Below are 13562 nucleotides of genomic sequence, written 5' to 3' on the forward strand. Positions count from 1 at the left end.
GCCAATGAAGACAAATGCAGTCGGCAGGCAGGTTCATGTGGAAAGAGGCAGAGGTTCTTCAAATATCATGGTTCCCAATGTGTGCTATTAAAAGGAAACACAACTATTATCCTTTGCCCCAAAAGCACTCAGAGCGACCTAAAATCTCTTTTTACTGCTTGACACTCCTTGCATCCCAACAGTAAATTTCCTTTCCTTCCCATTTTTGCTGAAAACGTTGCTCGCTACTTTGTGGCATGTTGGTTGGCCTCTAGTGTGTGTTTTATTTCTGTTGACCATAGCCAACTTTTCTATTTCGTACGTTTTCAAAGTGGTTACCCCACATTTGATTTTTTGGATTCTTCTTCTGACGGGCTAACATGGCTCCACCACCTGTCCTTTTCCTGGCAATAGGCCTCTAAACACCAGTTGCTGGGAAGTACAACCAGTGAGAGTGAGGTTGTGAGAACCAGATGCTAGAGTAGATGGACTTTGGTCTGATCAGGGCTGGCCTTCCCATAAAACAGAGTGAAGCACCCACCCCAGGCAGTGGAAGTGCAAGAGGTGGCACTCTGCCCATCCCACCGCTGCTGCCACTGTCAAGACAGTGGCTGTTCTGGAGCGTGGTGCTGCCACTTGTCTTCCCTGCCCCCTAGCTCTTACCAAGTTCAGTGCAGAATGCCCTGGCTCTTACTGAGTTGGGTGAGAGCCAGGGCATTCCGGGGACAGAAGTGGAGTGGGGAGAGACAGCAATTCTCCCCTGCCCCTGAGACTGATCCAGCAGGGTTCTTATGAATTCCAATGATGGCTCTAGGAATGGAATAACAGGCCCTGTCTAGTGGCCCCATTTCAGTCCCAGGCCTGCCACTGCAGCCCCAGGGGCCATCATTTTACTCCCAGGTCTGAAATTTGACTTACATGGATCATGATGTCAGTCTCTCAAGCTCTCACTCTCTCAAGCTCTGCCACTGCTACTCCTCATCATTTCTTCCTATCTCTGGGCTCTATCATATTGACCCATTCCATACCTTCCCAGGAGCCATTTTTTGCTTTATTTATAGCTTGCATTTATTTCAATGAAGCCCAGTGATGTAAAATGGCATTTGCAGTTCTCACTACTGTTGTACCTCGGGTTACATACGCTTCAGGTTACAGACTCCGCTAACCAAGAGATAGTGCCTTGGGTTAAGAACTTTGCTTCAGGATGAGAACAGAAATCGCACGGCGGCAGCAGGAGGCCCCATTAGCTAAAGTGGTCCTTCAGGTTAAGAACAGTTTCAGGTTAAGAACGGACCTCCGGAATGAATTAAGTACGTAACCCGAGGTACCACTGTATTTCCTTTCAGCCTTCAGATAACTTCCAGTATTTCGTACGTTTTCTATTTCGTACGTTTTCAAAGTGGCTACCCCACATTTGATTTTTTTGATTCTTCTTCTGACGGGCTAACATGGCTCCACCACCTGTCCTTTTCCTGGCCAAAAAAGCTGCCGTCAAGTCAGCGAGACTGGCTCTGGGACATCCGAGTGAGGTTTCACGTCTTGGTTTCGACACGGTGGTTTAGACGGCGCTAAACATCTCGTGCTTCTCTCCAGGCCTACCAGGGCTGCCTCCGGCTTGCAAACACGAGCACTGCCGGCGACAGCTCTTCGACGTGCCCTCGTCGCCTTTGGGGGATTGGTAACGGACGCGTTCCTGTTGCTCGCCCCCCTCCCCGGTTTTATTTCGCCTTCCCTCCTGCTCGGGCCCTGCCGCCCTCCCGCTGCGAGGGACGTGGGAACCTTTCTGCACCTCACGGAACCTTTGCTGCGGGAGCGCCTGTTGCTGCCCGGGGGATCCTCTGGGTGGCTCCAGCTGAGGGGACGCTTTACTGTTGCGGACCCCAAGCGGAGGGAGAGAGGAGCGAGGAGAAGGAGGCGGAGGCGGCGACAACGACGCGGGTGAACGGGGGCCGGCGCGCCACCGAGAGCGCGCCGAGCGCCTCAGCCCCCGCTCCCTCCGCGGCCTGGCCCGCAGCCCCACCAGGAGGTGAGAGCCGGCCGCCGGCTGGAGTCGCGGACAGGGATGCCTGCATGGAGGGAGGGAGGGAGGGAGCGCACACAAATGGAGGCGCCGGGGGAGCGGATGGGCCCAGGGGTGGGAGGCAAAGCCCCTCCCCGCTCTCCTCGGCAGAGCCAGGCTCGGGAAGGGGGAAGGGAAGCAGGCCAGGCGGCGGCGCCCCGGGAATACGCGGCTACCGCTCTGGCTCAGCCGAGGCTCGGGGGCGGGGAGGCCGGCATGGGGCGGGGGAGGGAAGGGGGGGGGTCCGGGGACCGAGATTAGCACCAAAGGGGTGTGCGCGTGCATCTGGACAAAAGCACCCGAGTTAGTACACGTGAAGAGTGTTTTCCCCGAACAATGAGGTGGGGCTCTCCGGCTCTCTGGAGATGAAGGCAGCAAGCTATGGAGACTTTTCAGGGATGCTCAGGGAAGTGGCGCTAGGTGTTGTAACAACGGGAGAAAAAAAGAAAGTGGGAAATCATGCATATTACTCCGGGAATGCAATGTTCTTAACTGTGAGTGTGGGGTGTGTGTTAAAAAATAAAAAAAAATGGGCAAACTCTTACAGAAAAGCTTGGAATTTTAAAAGAAAGTACTAAACCGTTTGCATAATGTTATATACAGTGTGGAAAATTGGTATTAGAAATGCATTATTTTTTTAAAGAGCGACTTAGCTACAACATTAACTTTGAATCAGATCCTCTGTTTTTCTTTTTTTACCAGTTGTGGTGACTAGCAAAGAGAGGTTGGAATCTGGTAAAACTTTGAAAACTTCAAAGTGGGATGGCACCTGGCTGTCTGTCTTTTGATCTCTGCCCTGTTTTAGATTTCCTGACTTCTTTCACTCCCACTTGATCTAAATGTGGCTAGTTCTCACTTGCTTTAATTTTATTTTGTGCTATATTGCTTACTTATCACATTTGTGTCATTGCTCTTTGAAAAGAAAATTTCCTAAAGCTGTAACTGTTACTACCTCTAAGCATGTACTGTACAGTAGGTGTTGTACAGAAGCATGCTTTCTGCCTCTAGGGGTCGCAACCTACACAGAAAGGGCAGGGAGGGGGCAGGCCTTTAAAAAGTGAATGTATTTGGGGGGAAGTAGCAAAGGAGTCTGACAAAAGATGAATTTCTGTAGAGACAGCTGCTTTTGGTTGGTAGTGTGGAAGGGGGGAAAACACAACTGCCTTGTGTATCCATATCTTTGTCTCAGTTGAAATACTTTTTTGTGTGTGTGTCTCTCACCTGCACAGGAGATACACAAGCTTCTGTGAAGGGACAACTCTTGGTAAGGGTAATAATTAGAAGACTGAATAATTTGTGGAGAGAGACAGAAGTAGAGAGGAATTACTGTTGTAATGATTTGACTGAATAACTTTTCTATATAGAACTTAAGACAGAGTTGTTTAGATTGTTTGTTTAATTAGGGTTCTGTTTTCTAGCATTAGATGGAAAGGTACATCTTTGAGATGATGGTGTTGATGAAGTGTGAGAACCTGGCAATAGCCTGAATGTGATTGGAGAATGAAAGAGATGGGATTAATTTTATTAGATGCTTGTGCTATGAGTGCTTGTGGTAATTGTTTTTGTCAGAGGCAGATAAGCATGGGCTTAGATGGGAGGAGTAGAATCTCCATCTTTAATGATTTAGTATTAGTTAAAGAAATTGTAAGAGATGTATGTCAGGATGTTAGGACATCACATCCTGATTATCTTAGAAGTCATGAAAATAAGTAAGTAGGTAAGCCAGAGAAGGTACTGGAAACAAATGAGGAAAAATGGCCAGATGACATTGAGTTGTTCAAGAGGTAGAACTGAGAAGTGGAAAAGCTAAAGTTAGAAATGTAAAGAGAATGCCCAGATATAAGCTTGGTGTATATATTACATTTTGCAGAAACAAGATTAAGGTATTGTTTTCTGCAAAACTCTTGAGCTGCAGAAGCAATTGATTTGACTCTTAATTCCCTAACTAGTTAATCAAAACAGAGGCCGGTAAAGTAACAGCATGCTGCTTTTATATGTTTGTTTCTGTGTGAGAGAGATATTTATGAAAGAGAACCAAAAGGGAAGCAAAATGTGGAATTACCAGTTATTTTATCTTATATGAGCGTTCTCTGGAACTGTTACCACCTTTTGTGTCAGTGTGTATATCAACATTTCCATACCCCATAGAGTATATGAACTTGCCTTACTTTTCCATTTCTTCCCACTCTTTGGCTTAATGACGTTTCACTACAGGTGGAAGGATTGCTGTTGTTTATATAGCACCATTGGTGTGTATGGCATTTTACAAAGTGGAAGAGGACAGATCTTGCCCCAAGGAGTGTCTAAACTAAAATTCAACACAGGGGAAACAACAGAGGAAGGGAAGTGACAGCAGAGGTAAACAGGAAACAATATGATGTTGTTTCAGGAGCACATTCTTAGACTTAATTACAGGCTAAGTTACAATAAGGCATGGGAATAAAGATATTGAGCCAAAAATATTTTCTTTCTTAATTAGCATGGCGCTTCTCTGCACAGGTGGGCAGAGATCTTTTAGGCCAACTCAATCTTTGTCTTCTTTGTAGTTGGGTTTCGTTTCCTTTGGGAGGCAAGTATTTTACTCCCTAGTAAATGTGTATGAGTACTGCTTTAATATAACCTCAGAAATGAAAGAAACTTAGTTTCCTGGGCTTCTGAAATTTTGTGTTGGTTCCTTAGGGATTTTTATCCCCCCAGCTCTCTTCAAGTTTGTGGCCTAAAACTTATTGGTGATTCCCAGGAATTTTGAAATACTTTTCCAGATGTTGTCATCTCCCTAAATGATGCTAAACCTCTTGAGCCTCAGGTTTCCTTTTCCAAGTACTTGCATATGAGTAGTGACAGGTTATCTAAAATTGATTTTTCTCCATGTGGACTAATGAGATGAACCAAGTTTGGGGGAGTTAGGAGGATTCTTCATGGTGTACATGCTGAAGTCTGCAGGTGTTCTGCATGTCTACCTTACCTTGTAGGCTCATATGTTGATTTGGTCTAGGAGTGACATACTGGGTGCAATGCAAGTGTGTACTTGCTAGAAGAATGGACACCATTGTTAGAACTGATTCTCCCTCTCCCATGTGCACTCCCAAATCTGCTTCAAATATTGGTGGGCTTCAAAATCACATCATGCAACATCACTCATGTGATGTCACCCACTGAAATTCACACTTTTCTTTATGGTCACACATTGTCATTAATATTAGGATTCTGTTAAAAGACTTAGAATAGGGCCAGTGAAGAGTTAACAACCTCTAAACTTGTGCTAAAGAAAAAACTACTAGCTTAAGTCAATCAACCATTTAACTTTGGCAAATGTTTCTGTAAGGTTTATAGGCACATGAACATTGCACATGCTCCTTGTTGACAGCATCACTTGCATATCAGTACCACCTTTTTTTGAAAGTGTAATAGAAATAAAGCAATTGGATGAAATTATGTGTCTAATTTGTGTTTAGTTTCTTTGTCTGATCAGAATTTGAATTTATGCACTACTGTCAACTAGCACTTTTGTCTCTGGAAAAATGGACTTGCTTCTTTGTAAACCTAGATGGCTGAAAGGCTGTTAGGGACTCTCAGTGCAACAAACGCAGCCTACACTTGCTCAGAGTCACTCCCTTTATTGTTACTTCTCGTACTTCAATTCTGGGCCATAGCAGTGAAAACAGGTCATATGTAAAAATCCTGGATTCCTAGCTCAAAGTAAACCTCATCCAGTTTCCAGTTCCCTGTATCATTCTGAGTCAGGAGGCTGCTGAAAGGAGTTTTTCTCTTTACCAGTGGAATAAATTACACATCTATTTGTCTTCCATAGACTAACACTGCTCTTGCCGGACAAGTAGGCATGTTAATTATCTCCTTGCTATGTACCATCTTATATAACTATTTTTAAATTTTTCTTTAGAATCTAAAATAATAAAGAAGTTTTAAAAATAATTCTCTGTTTAGCTTAGAATTGACCACATTGTAACAATGAAGGAAATGATTGTAACCTGATTTTGGCAACCCCTTGTTGAGCACTGGGACTCCAGTATCTTTAATATACCTAGCCCTATATCTACTGCCAAGGTGGGAAACCTTTTTGGCCTAGTGAGCCAGATCACTGTCTGTCCTGCCCCCTTGGGCCAACTTTGACAGGTGAACAACCCACACATCAATCCCCTAACATTAGTGCTTCCCAAGTGACTTACAGCCAGCTTTTTGTTGGGCATTTGAGAACTGCATTACAGGGGCTTTGCACCAAGCATATGGTTGGTAAAGCTGTTTTCCTCAGGGATCAGTTGTGCAATAGAGGAACTTGGGCGCACACCCAATCCAGTAGGGTTAAAGTCACTGTTCATCAGCTATTGGATGGTGACTTAAAATGTGTCTTCTCCAGGGATTGACTGCATGATTGAGTTCCCCATGGGGAACTTGGTTTTACAGCTGATCCACCCCTGCCTCTACCTGCCCCACATTTGAAGTCACATATGATGGCAGGTGGGCATGGTTTGGGGGAAATGACCTCATGGGCCAAGTAGAGACAATGGATTAGAGTTTCATAGAATAGTAGAGTTGGAAAGAGCCCGATGGTCATCTAATCCAACCCTCTGTAATGCAGGAATCTCAACTAAAGCATCCATGACAGACAGGCATTCAGCCTCAGGTTCCCCAACCCATGATCTACTTGGACCTTAGGATCCTCTCCAGAAGCCCTACTCTGGGTGCTCCTGCCAAATGAAGTGAGGTGGCTACCAAGAGGAGGACCTTTTTGGTAGTGGCACTTGAGCTGTGGAATGATCATCCCAACTCCAAAACCAGACAATTCCTCAACCAAACAGCCTCCCAATGCAATAGATGCATTGTGTACTGCTCTTTTGAGTTAGTTTCAGGGGTAGAACCTAGCAAGGAAGGATGTTAGAGTTCTAAAGAGACCAAGAGACAGCTATGAGTATTAAGAGTTTAAGGAACAAAAGTCATAGGCTGGAATATACCAGGAAATACTGAAAACAGGAAGATAAGGTTAGGGAATGCAGTAGATAGCTTTAAAGGCAAAGGCAGTGTGTTTGTGCTGGATATGGAGGGGGATGGGAATAATTTGGACAGCAGAGTTCCTGATTGTGATGAGAGGACTACATCTGCTCTTATAGCACTATTGGATGAATTACAGTTTACCATGATTCAGGAGCGTAATACAGAGTATGACCCAGATCAAAACTGCTGGTTTAGAGCCTTCTTAAAAATATAGAATGTTGGTTCCTTTAAAATGCTAATTTTGTCTTTAAAATAAGGGAAGCATGCCAGATACATCTCTTGACAGGTTTATTAGCCTGCTGGTATATTTTATGAGAATCAGATTAAATCCTGTTGCTGAATGTGCCCATTCAAAATGTTCTGTGCTTCATAGGCTACTATAAAAGAGTATTGTTGTTAGATGTGTTGACAGGAAGGCAGAAGCGGTAGGGCAAAGCCAAAGTGTGTGTTCTGAACTAAATATTTGTCTGCATAAGGTTTTCTCTGGAGGTTTAGTCTGAAAGTTCCACATCATGCAGGACTTGTACATCTAAAAAGCATTTTTTGTTTCTTTCCTGATATGGTAGTGCACATTCTTTTATACCTTCTGTTTCATTTATCAAGAGTATTTTAATGAATACTACACTAATCTACTCCACACAATGTTTTGCAGTGTGTCTTTCAATTATGCTCCTTAAAGTTGCCTTAGGCTTCCATTAATACCTGATTTGAAGAAACAAAAAAAGATACTATGTACTAAAGTTGTACCTAAGGTACAAAACTACTCTAGAGTTACTTAAGCCTGCCTTCTTGTTACTTTTTGGTTTAGCTTTCAATATGAGGGCAAGAGAGCAATAAGGAGAAAGGGGATCAACAGAGGGGAAAGGAAGTGGTGCCACCCACTTCCTGGTTCGGCCCTGCCCACTAGCAGCATGCAGAGACCTCCAGTGGATTATTTCTAATGGAACGCAGCCCTTGATAGACAAAGGTTGCCCTTCCCCATCTTAAAATAATTCATTTCCTCAGTAAGGAGATGTTTACAACAATGCCTTCACCAATGAGCATTGTTTCATCAAGGGAGGTCTGATTAAGAGTCGCTTTCTTAGTCTCAATGAAGTATTCCAGTAGCTACTGATTTATAGAATAATACCTTAAGCCATATTTCTTTCTGCACAGAAGAACATACAGTGGTACCTTGGGTTACATACGCTTCAGGTTACATACACTTCAGGTTATACACTCCGCTAACCCAGAAATAGTGCTTCAGGTTAAGAACTTTGCTTCAGGGTGAGAACAGAAATCGTGCTCCGGCGGCACAGCAGCAGCAGGAGGCCCCATTAGCTAAAGTGGTGCTTCAGGTTAAGTACGGACCTCCGGAATGAATTAAGTACTTAACCCGAGGTACCACTGTACCGGTATTTAATAAACCCTTTGTGGAAAAGCACTGTCTGGTGGTCTTGAAGCTCTTGCCTTAATGAAAAGAGAGATTTCAAGTTTTTCTTCTGAAATGTTTAGAGAAAAGAGAATCATTAGGCAATTCATTTTTAGAAAGTTGCAGATGACGAAGAAGAGATTAGTGAAGGTTTTAGACGGCAATCTTATGCACACCAATTTTAACTCAAATTACATGTTTGATGAGGAAATGGATGTACAGTAAGTGTAAAATACAGCTTGACTACCAATCTTAGTAGCATCTGAAGAAAATATACGCTAATCATATAGGATTTAACCCCATCCCTTGCTATGTTAGGCATAGTTGAATGAAGCACATGCAATGATTCTTAATGAGAGAATACTCAGATGTTTTGCAGCAAAAGGCAATCTACTTATGGTGAATTGCTCCCAGGCCAAATCTGCAATCAGTTGTATGCAGAAGTGTCTTGCTCTATTGACTTGCATGAAGGCTGGTAGCATTTTAAAATGTTACTTACTGCCAAAGTTTGAGCAAGGACTCTTGTCACTTGTAATGCATTATAACCTAAATAATATATAAAGGCTAAAATTATTTATTGGGAGTATGGGAAACCCAGCCAGATGGGTAGGATATAAAATTATTATTATTATTATTATTATTATTATTATTATTATTATGTGTGATTGGGGTGATTGTGTTACTAGGAATTTTATTGGTCAAACAACATTTTATTTGTTACCCAGACTGTTCTGTCTGGACACAAAAGGTATTGAGTCTTATTCCTAGGAAATATTTTATTTCTTATCCTCCCTACGCTCTTCCCTAGTTGATCTCTTTTTGGTAGAATTTAAATACACAAAAACTATTATCATGTTCACCACCCCATAACATTTCTCCTAAGATAACCATACCAGTTCTTTATCCTTCTCTGTTACCTTCCAGATCCTCCACAGACTTTAGTGCAATATTCTCCGGTTTTTTGGTGGTGGTGATATTTTTTAAATAAATAAATAATAACAGTATTTAAGAGTAAACTGCCCTTCAGCTGAAAATCTCAGGGCAGTTCACAACAGATCCCACAAACATTTAAAAGAACCCTAGTTGTTACTATTATTTAATCCTTAATATAGCAACCAATGTAGAGTTGATGTTCCAACAAAGACCTAATTAATGCTGTGCAGAATGGCACTGTTACCTCCAGTGTTATGTATTGGATGTGTCTGTAAATGCAAAGCCAGTGGACTACCTTTTGTAACATCTAGATCGGGGATTGTCAACCTGGTCCCTAACGCCCACTAGTGGGCATTTCAGGATCCTAGGTGGGCAGTAGGGGGTTCTACGGCACAAGCTGAATCCTCCTTCCATCGAGTGCTGGTGGGCGGTAAGGAAATTTGACCATCAAGAAAGATGCATTAGTGGGCGGTAGGTATAAAAAGGCTGACTACCCCAATCTAGATCCTTCCTTGTGCGAGAACATTACCACTTTGCCCACATTTTGTATCTATTTGCATATTTTGCTTTGCGGTAAGAATTTTTTGTTCAATAGCAGTCCAGTGCTATTAAGTTAATCTTTCAAAACAATTTTGTATTATAATACTTCCTTGTGCAGTATTTATGGTTATTCCCCTTTCTTCATCATTGGCTGATAAAATGAATTTGCTGTCTGCTCCTTCTAAGTCACTAGTGTTGTTCAGCATCACTGTGGCAGGCCATTGTTGTCTATTTAGTTTACTTTTCTTCTTTGGATACTTAGTACTACTGTTTTCTGTTGCTCGAAGTTGTTTCCAAAGAAAGCACTGAGATTTATTAAATTCTAATGGTTGCAAAATTAGCAGTTTGATTATCTTAAGGGGCTGTGCAACCTGATTCTATGCAGAGTTGGACATAGCTAAGCCTATTTAATTTAAGAATAGGTGTGCTTAACTTGGCGTTGGATTGCATCCTAGTGTTGGTAATGAGATAGAAGAGCAAAATGCTTCAAGTGCCAATCGGTATGTTGCTAGTTGGAGGCAGGACTGTTGTATAAAGTGAGGCTGGCCAAGCCTAAAGAAATTCACATCCATATTTATGCAGAAGTAAGCTCTGTTCATAGTACTCGTCTTTAGTTACAATTTTTCAATTGATAAACTAAAACCACCCCAGAATGATACATAATAGTATGCTGATAGATGCCATCATAGACATGAAACTGATGTTTAAATACTAGACCTTTGCCTCCCAACAAATAACAAATAAGATATTATCTCCTTTTCCTATGGAAGAAAGTAGAATTTATTTACCCAATTCTTCACCTTGTACCTGGTTCTTTTTCTCATAACTTTATAAATTTTAGAAGTTATTCCACATCACAAGATATTCGTCATTAAATTCTGAGGATGCTACTTATTTCTTGGTGTCTGTATAAATGCATATAAACCCCTCTTCCATTTCTTTCTGAAAAATGCCAACTTGCTGTGTGTGTCCCGCTATACTAGGTAGATGACAAGATGGTTTTAGTAAGAGACAGTTGGGAAGTCTAGACTGATTATGACTATTCATTTGAAGGTAATTGTTCATCAATTTGAAAAGAGCACTACCTACAGCAGTAAAATGCTGAATGTGTGGGGTAGGGTAGGTTGGAATAGCCTACCCATAAAACCTGAGATGTGGGTGTTAGCTGGACATATTATGTAATTCTCCTTGGTAGATGGTTCTGAACTGGGTCAATCTTGTGTGAGAAATGAGGGCAGGCTAATGTCTGTAATTCTTACCTGCCTGTGGTGCAGTGTTAGTGTTGTATATTTGAAGTTTGCCAGGCTAGCTGGAAGCCCTCCAGAGAAGCACTGCTTATGCAACTGAAATAGGCTAGCTACTAGGAACTGGGATGAGGGTGCAGACGTGAAGGGCTGATTACATGACGAAACCGACGAAACCCTCAAAGAAGTTACTTAAGGGTTACTTAACTTTTTATTTAGCCTTGTAGTTGAGGAGTTGGTTGTCAGAGCATATTAATAAGCTAACTGTTAACTAGTCCATTGAGCATTGTATTAATGTAAGCTAATGTACATTCCCTTAAAATCAGTGGGATTTAGTTAGTTTTTAGAATGTATTTTTTTTGCCAAGGTTCTTCAGGTTGTAGCTGATAACCTTACAAGTGTTTACTTAAATCTTATTGGTATGAAACTTGTCAGTGTGAAAGTCTAATCTAGTTTGCAATTAAAGATTTTATCTGAAACCATGCAGTAGCATTACATTTGCCTGTTGAAATCCTTATTTTCAGCTATTGTGCTTTATAATAAATAGGCTGAAACCATGAGACATTTATTAGGAGTTTGTTAATAAATGATGGTTTGTTGTCCCTTTTCCTTGCTACCTGGTTTGGAAGCATTATGTGTTTTGCTGTACCCAGATAGTATGCCACCTCTAAACTGAAGAGGGCTGTTTGCACTTTTTGAAAAGATGTTTAAATCCAGGTGGGTTGGTTGACTCAGCTGTGTGGATTTTGTAGGAGATGACATCTTTATGTACAATTGAAGATCTAGACTCAACCTGGTTATTTATGTTCAAAAAATAGACACACTCTCTCATCTTCTTCCACTTGGAAGGCAGATTTTTGGAAGGCCAATTTAAAAAAAACAAATAAGCAGCTTTTGAGAACCATAAACATCAGAATTTAGCACTGCAGCTTTTTAAGAGTTGTTTTGTAACTGGCTTCTCCGTCTCCTGTGTTTTTCTCCCTGCTTTTTCTTACTCTTTGTGCCTCCATTTCTCTACTTACTCTGATTAGAATATGATATCTTGTGGATAGAGAAGTGACAAGCAACCAGGACATGTTTGTGAACTCCAGATTTTGAAATATTCAGAATATGTGAACTTTCTGCTTCTTATTTTGCCCCAAATATACAAAGTCGTTATGGTTACTGTTTTGAGGGGTGTTTTGATGTTTATATATTAATATAGAGGTAATTTTAATCTCTTTTAGTATTTTAACTTTTGTATTTTATGGAGAAATAAGAGTTGTGGATCATCAGCATATGGGTGGCACCTCGCCCCAAAACTCCTAATGACCGCTCCCAATGGCTTCATGTAGATATTGAATAGCAGCGGACATAATATAGTTTCCTGTGGCATCCCGAAAAGGCACTCTCCCCAATAATACTACTCTCCCAGTTCCAGTCCCGAAGCTAGGAAAGGAACCACTATAATACAGTGTCCCCATCCCCAGAGCCGATCCAGGAGGATACAGTGATATGAAATGCCAATGAGAGATCAGGAAGAAGAAGCAAGGGTGGGGGGCCTCTTCAGTGTTTCTAATCAAAGGGTAACAGAAATTGGAAACAAACAGAAGATACAAAAGAGATATTTTTCACATCCACAGAGAACACAGTGTATTTCTTTGTTAATTTGAACTCACAGACTTCTACACTGTATGTATATTACATTTTTATGCTCAAGAACAATTACAGTGGTACCTCAGGTTAAGTACTTAATTCGTTCCGGAGGGCCATACTTAACCTGAAACTGTTCTTAACCTGAAGTACCACTTTAGCTAATGGGGCCTCCTGCTGCTGCCGCGCCACCGGAGCACGATTTCTGTTCTCATCCTGAAGCAAAGTTCTTAACCTGAAGCACTGTTTCTGGGTTAGCAGAGTCTGTAACCTGAAGCGTATGTAACCTGAAGTGTATGTAACCCGAGGTACCACTGTACCAATAAAAAATGGAAGGGGTGACTACCTGCATACACAGGGAAGGAGGAGAGAGAAGGATGAGTGCTCTAGAATAGCAACATGTTTGTACTCTAAATTCCATTATACGGGGCAAAAAAATGGAAAAGCAAGCAGCTGGTTACACCACCAGCAGCAGTTCTGAGGCAAAGAGAACTTAGGCATCATTGCCTCCAAGTAAATGCATGTCATTTCTCCAGGTTATACCATTAGCATTCTCAGCTGTAACCTATATCATACAGTTTGGATGAAGCCATTGTACTCCTTATTCTCCTTTAATATCTTCTTCCTCTGATGTTAATGGCTATCACTGCTCACAAAAAGTCCAGTTAGTGACTGTAGAGTCTGGAAAGCTTACAACGAACTGGGGTTAAGCTGTATCATACTATGCAATCTATTGTGCTTGATTTTAATTCCC

The 13562-nt window shown here is 41.8% G+C and overlaps 1 protein-coding gene across 4 annotated transcripts in view; it reads left to right on the forward strand.

The window, feature by feature from the left end:
• The window catches only part of RAD54L2 (RAD54 like 2), a 79561-nt gene that overhangs the window by 17258 nt on the left and 48741 nt on the right, over nt 1-13562 (forward strand). For 3 of the 4 annotated variants that reach the window (XM_080996389.1, XM_080996393.1, XM_080996394.1), the window contains exon 1: nt 1850-2005. The exons of the other annotated variant lie outside the window; for it this stretch is intronic. The gene's annotated coding sequence lies outside the window, so the exon portion shown is untranslated. Of the gene's footprint in view, nt 1-1849; nt 2006-13562 lie in introns of those variants that run through there. 4 annotated transcript variants of the gene reach the window in all.

The sequence above is a fragment of the Podarcis pityusensis genome (genome assembly GCF_964106645.2).
Source record: "Podarcis pityusensis genome assembly, chromosome: 2".
Classification (NCBI taxonomy): domain Eukaryota; kingdom Metazoa; phylum Chordata; class Lepidosauria; order Squamata; family Lacertidae; genus Podarcis; species Podarcis pityusensis.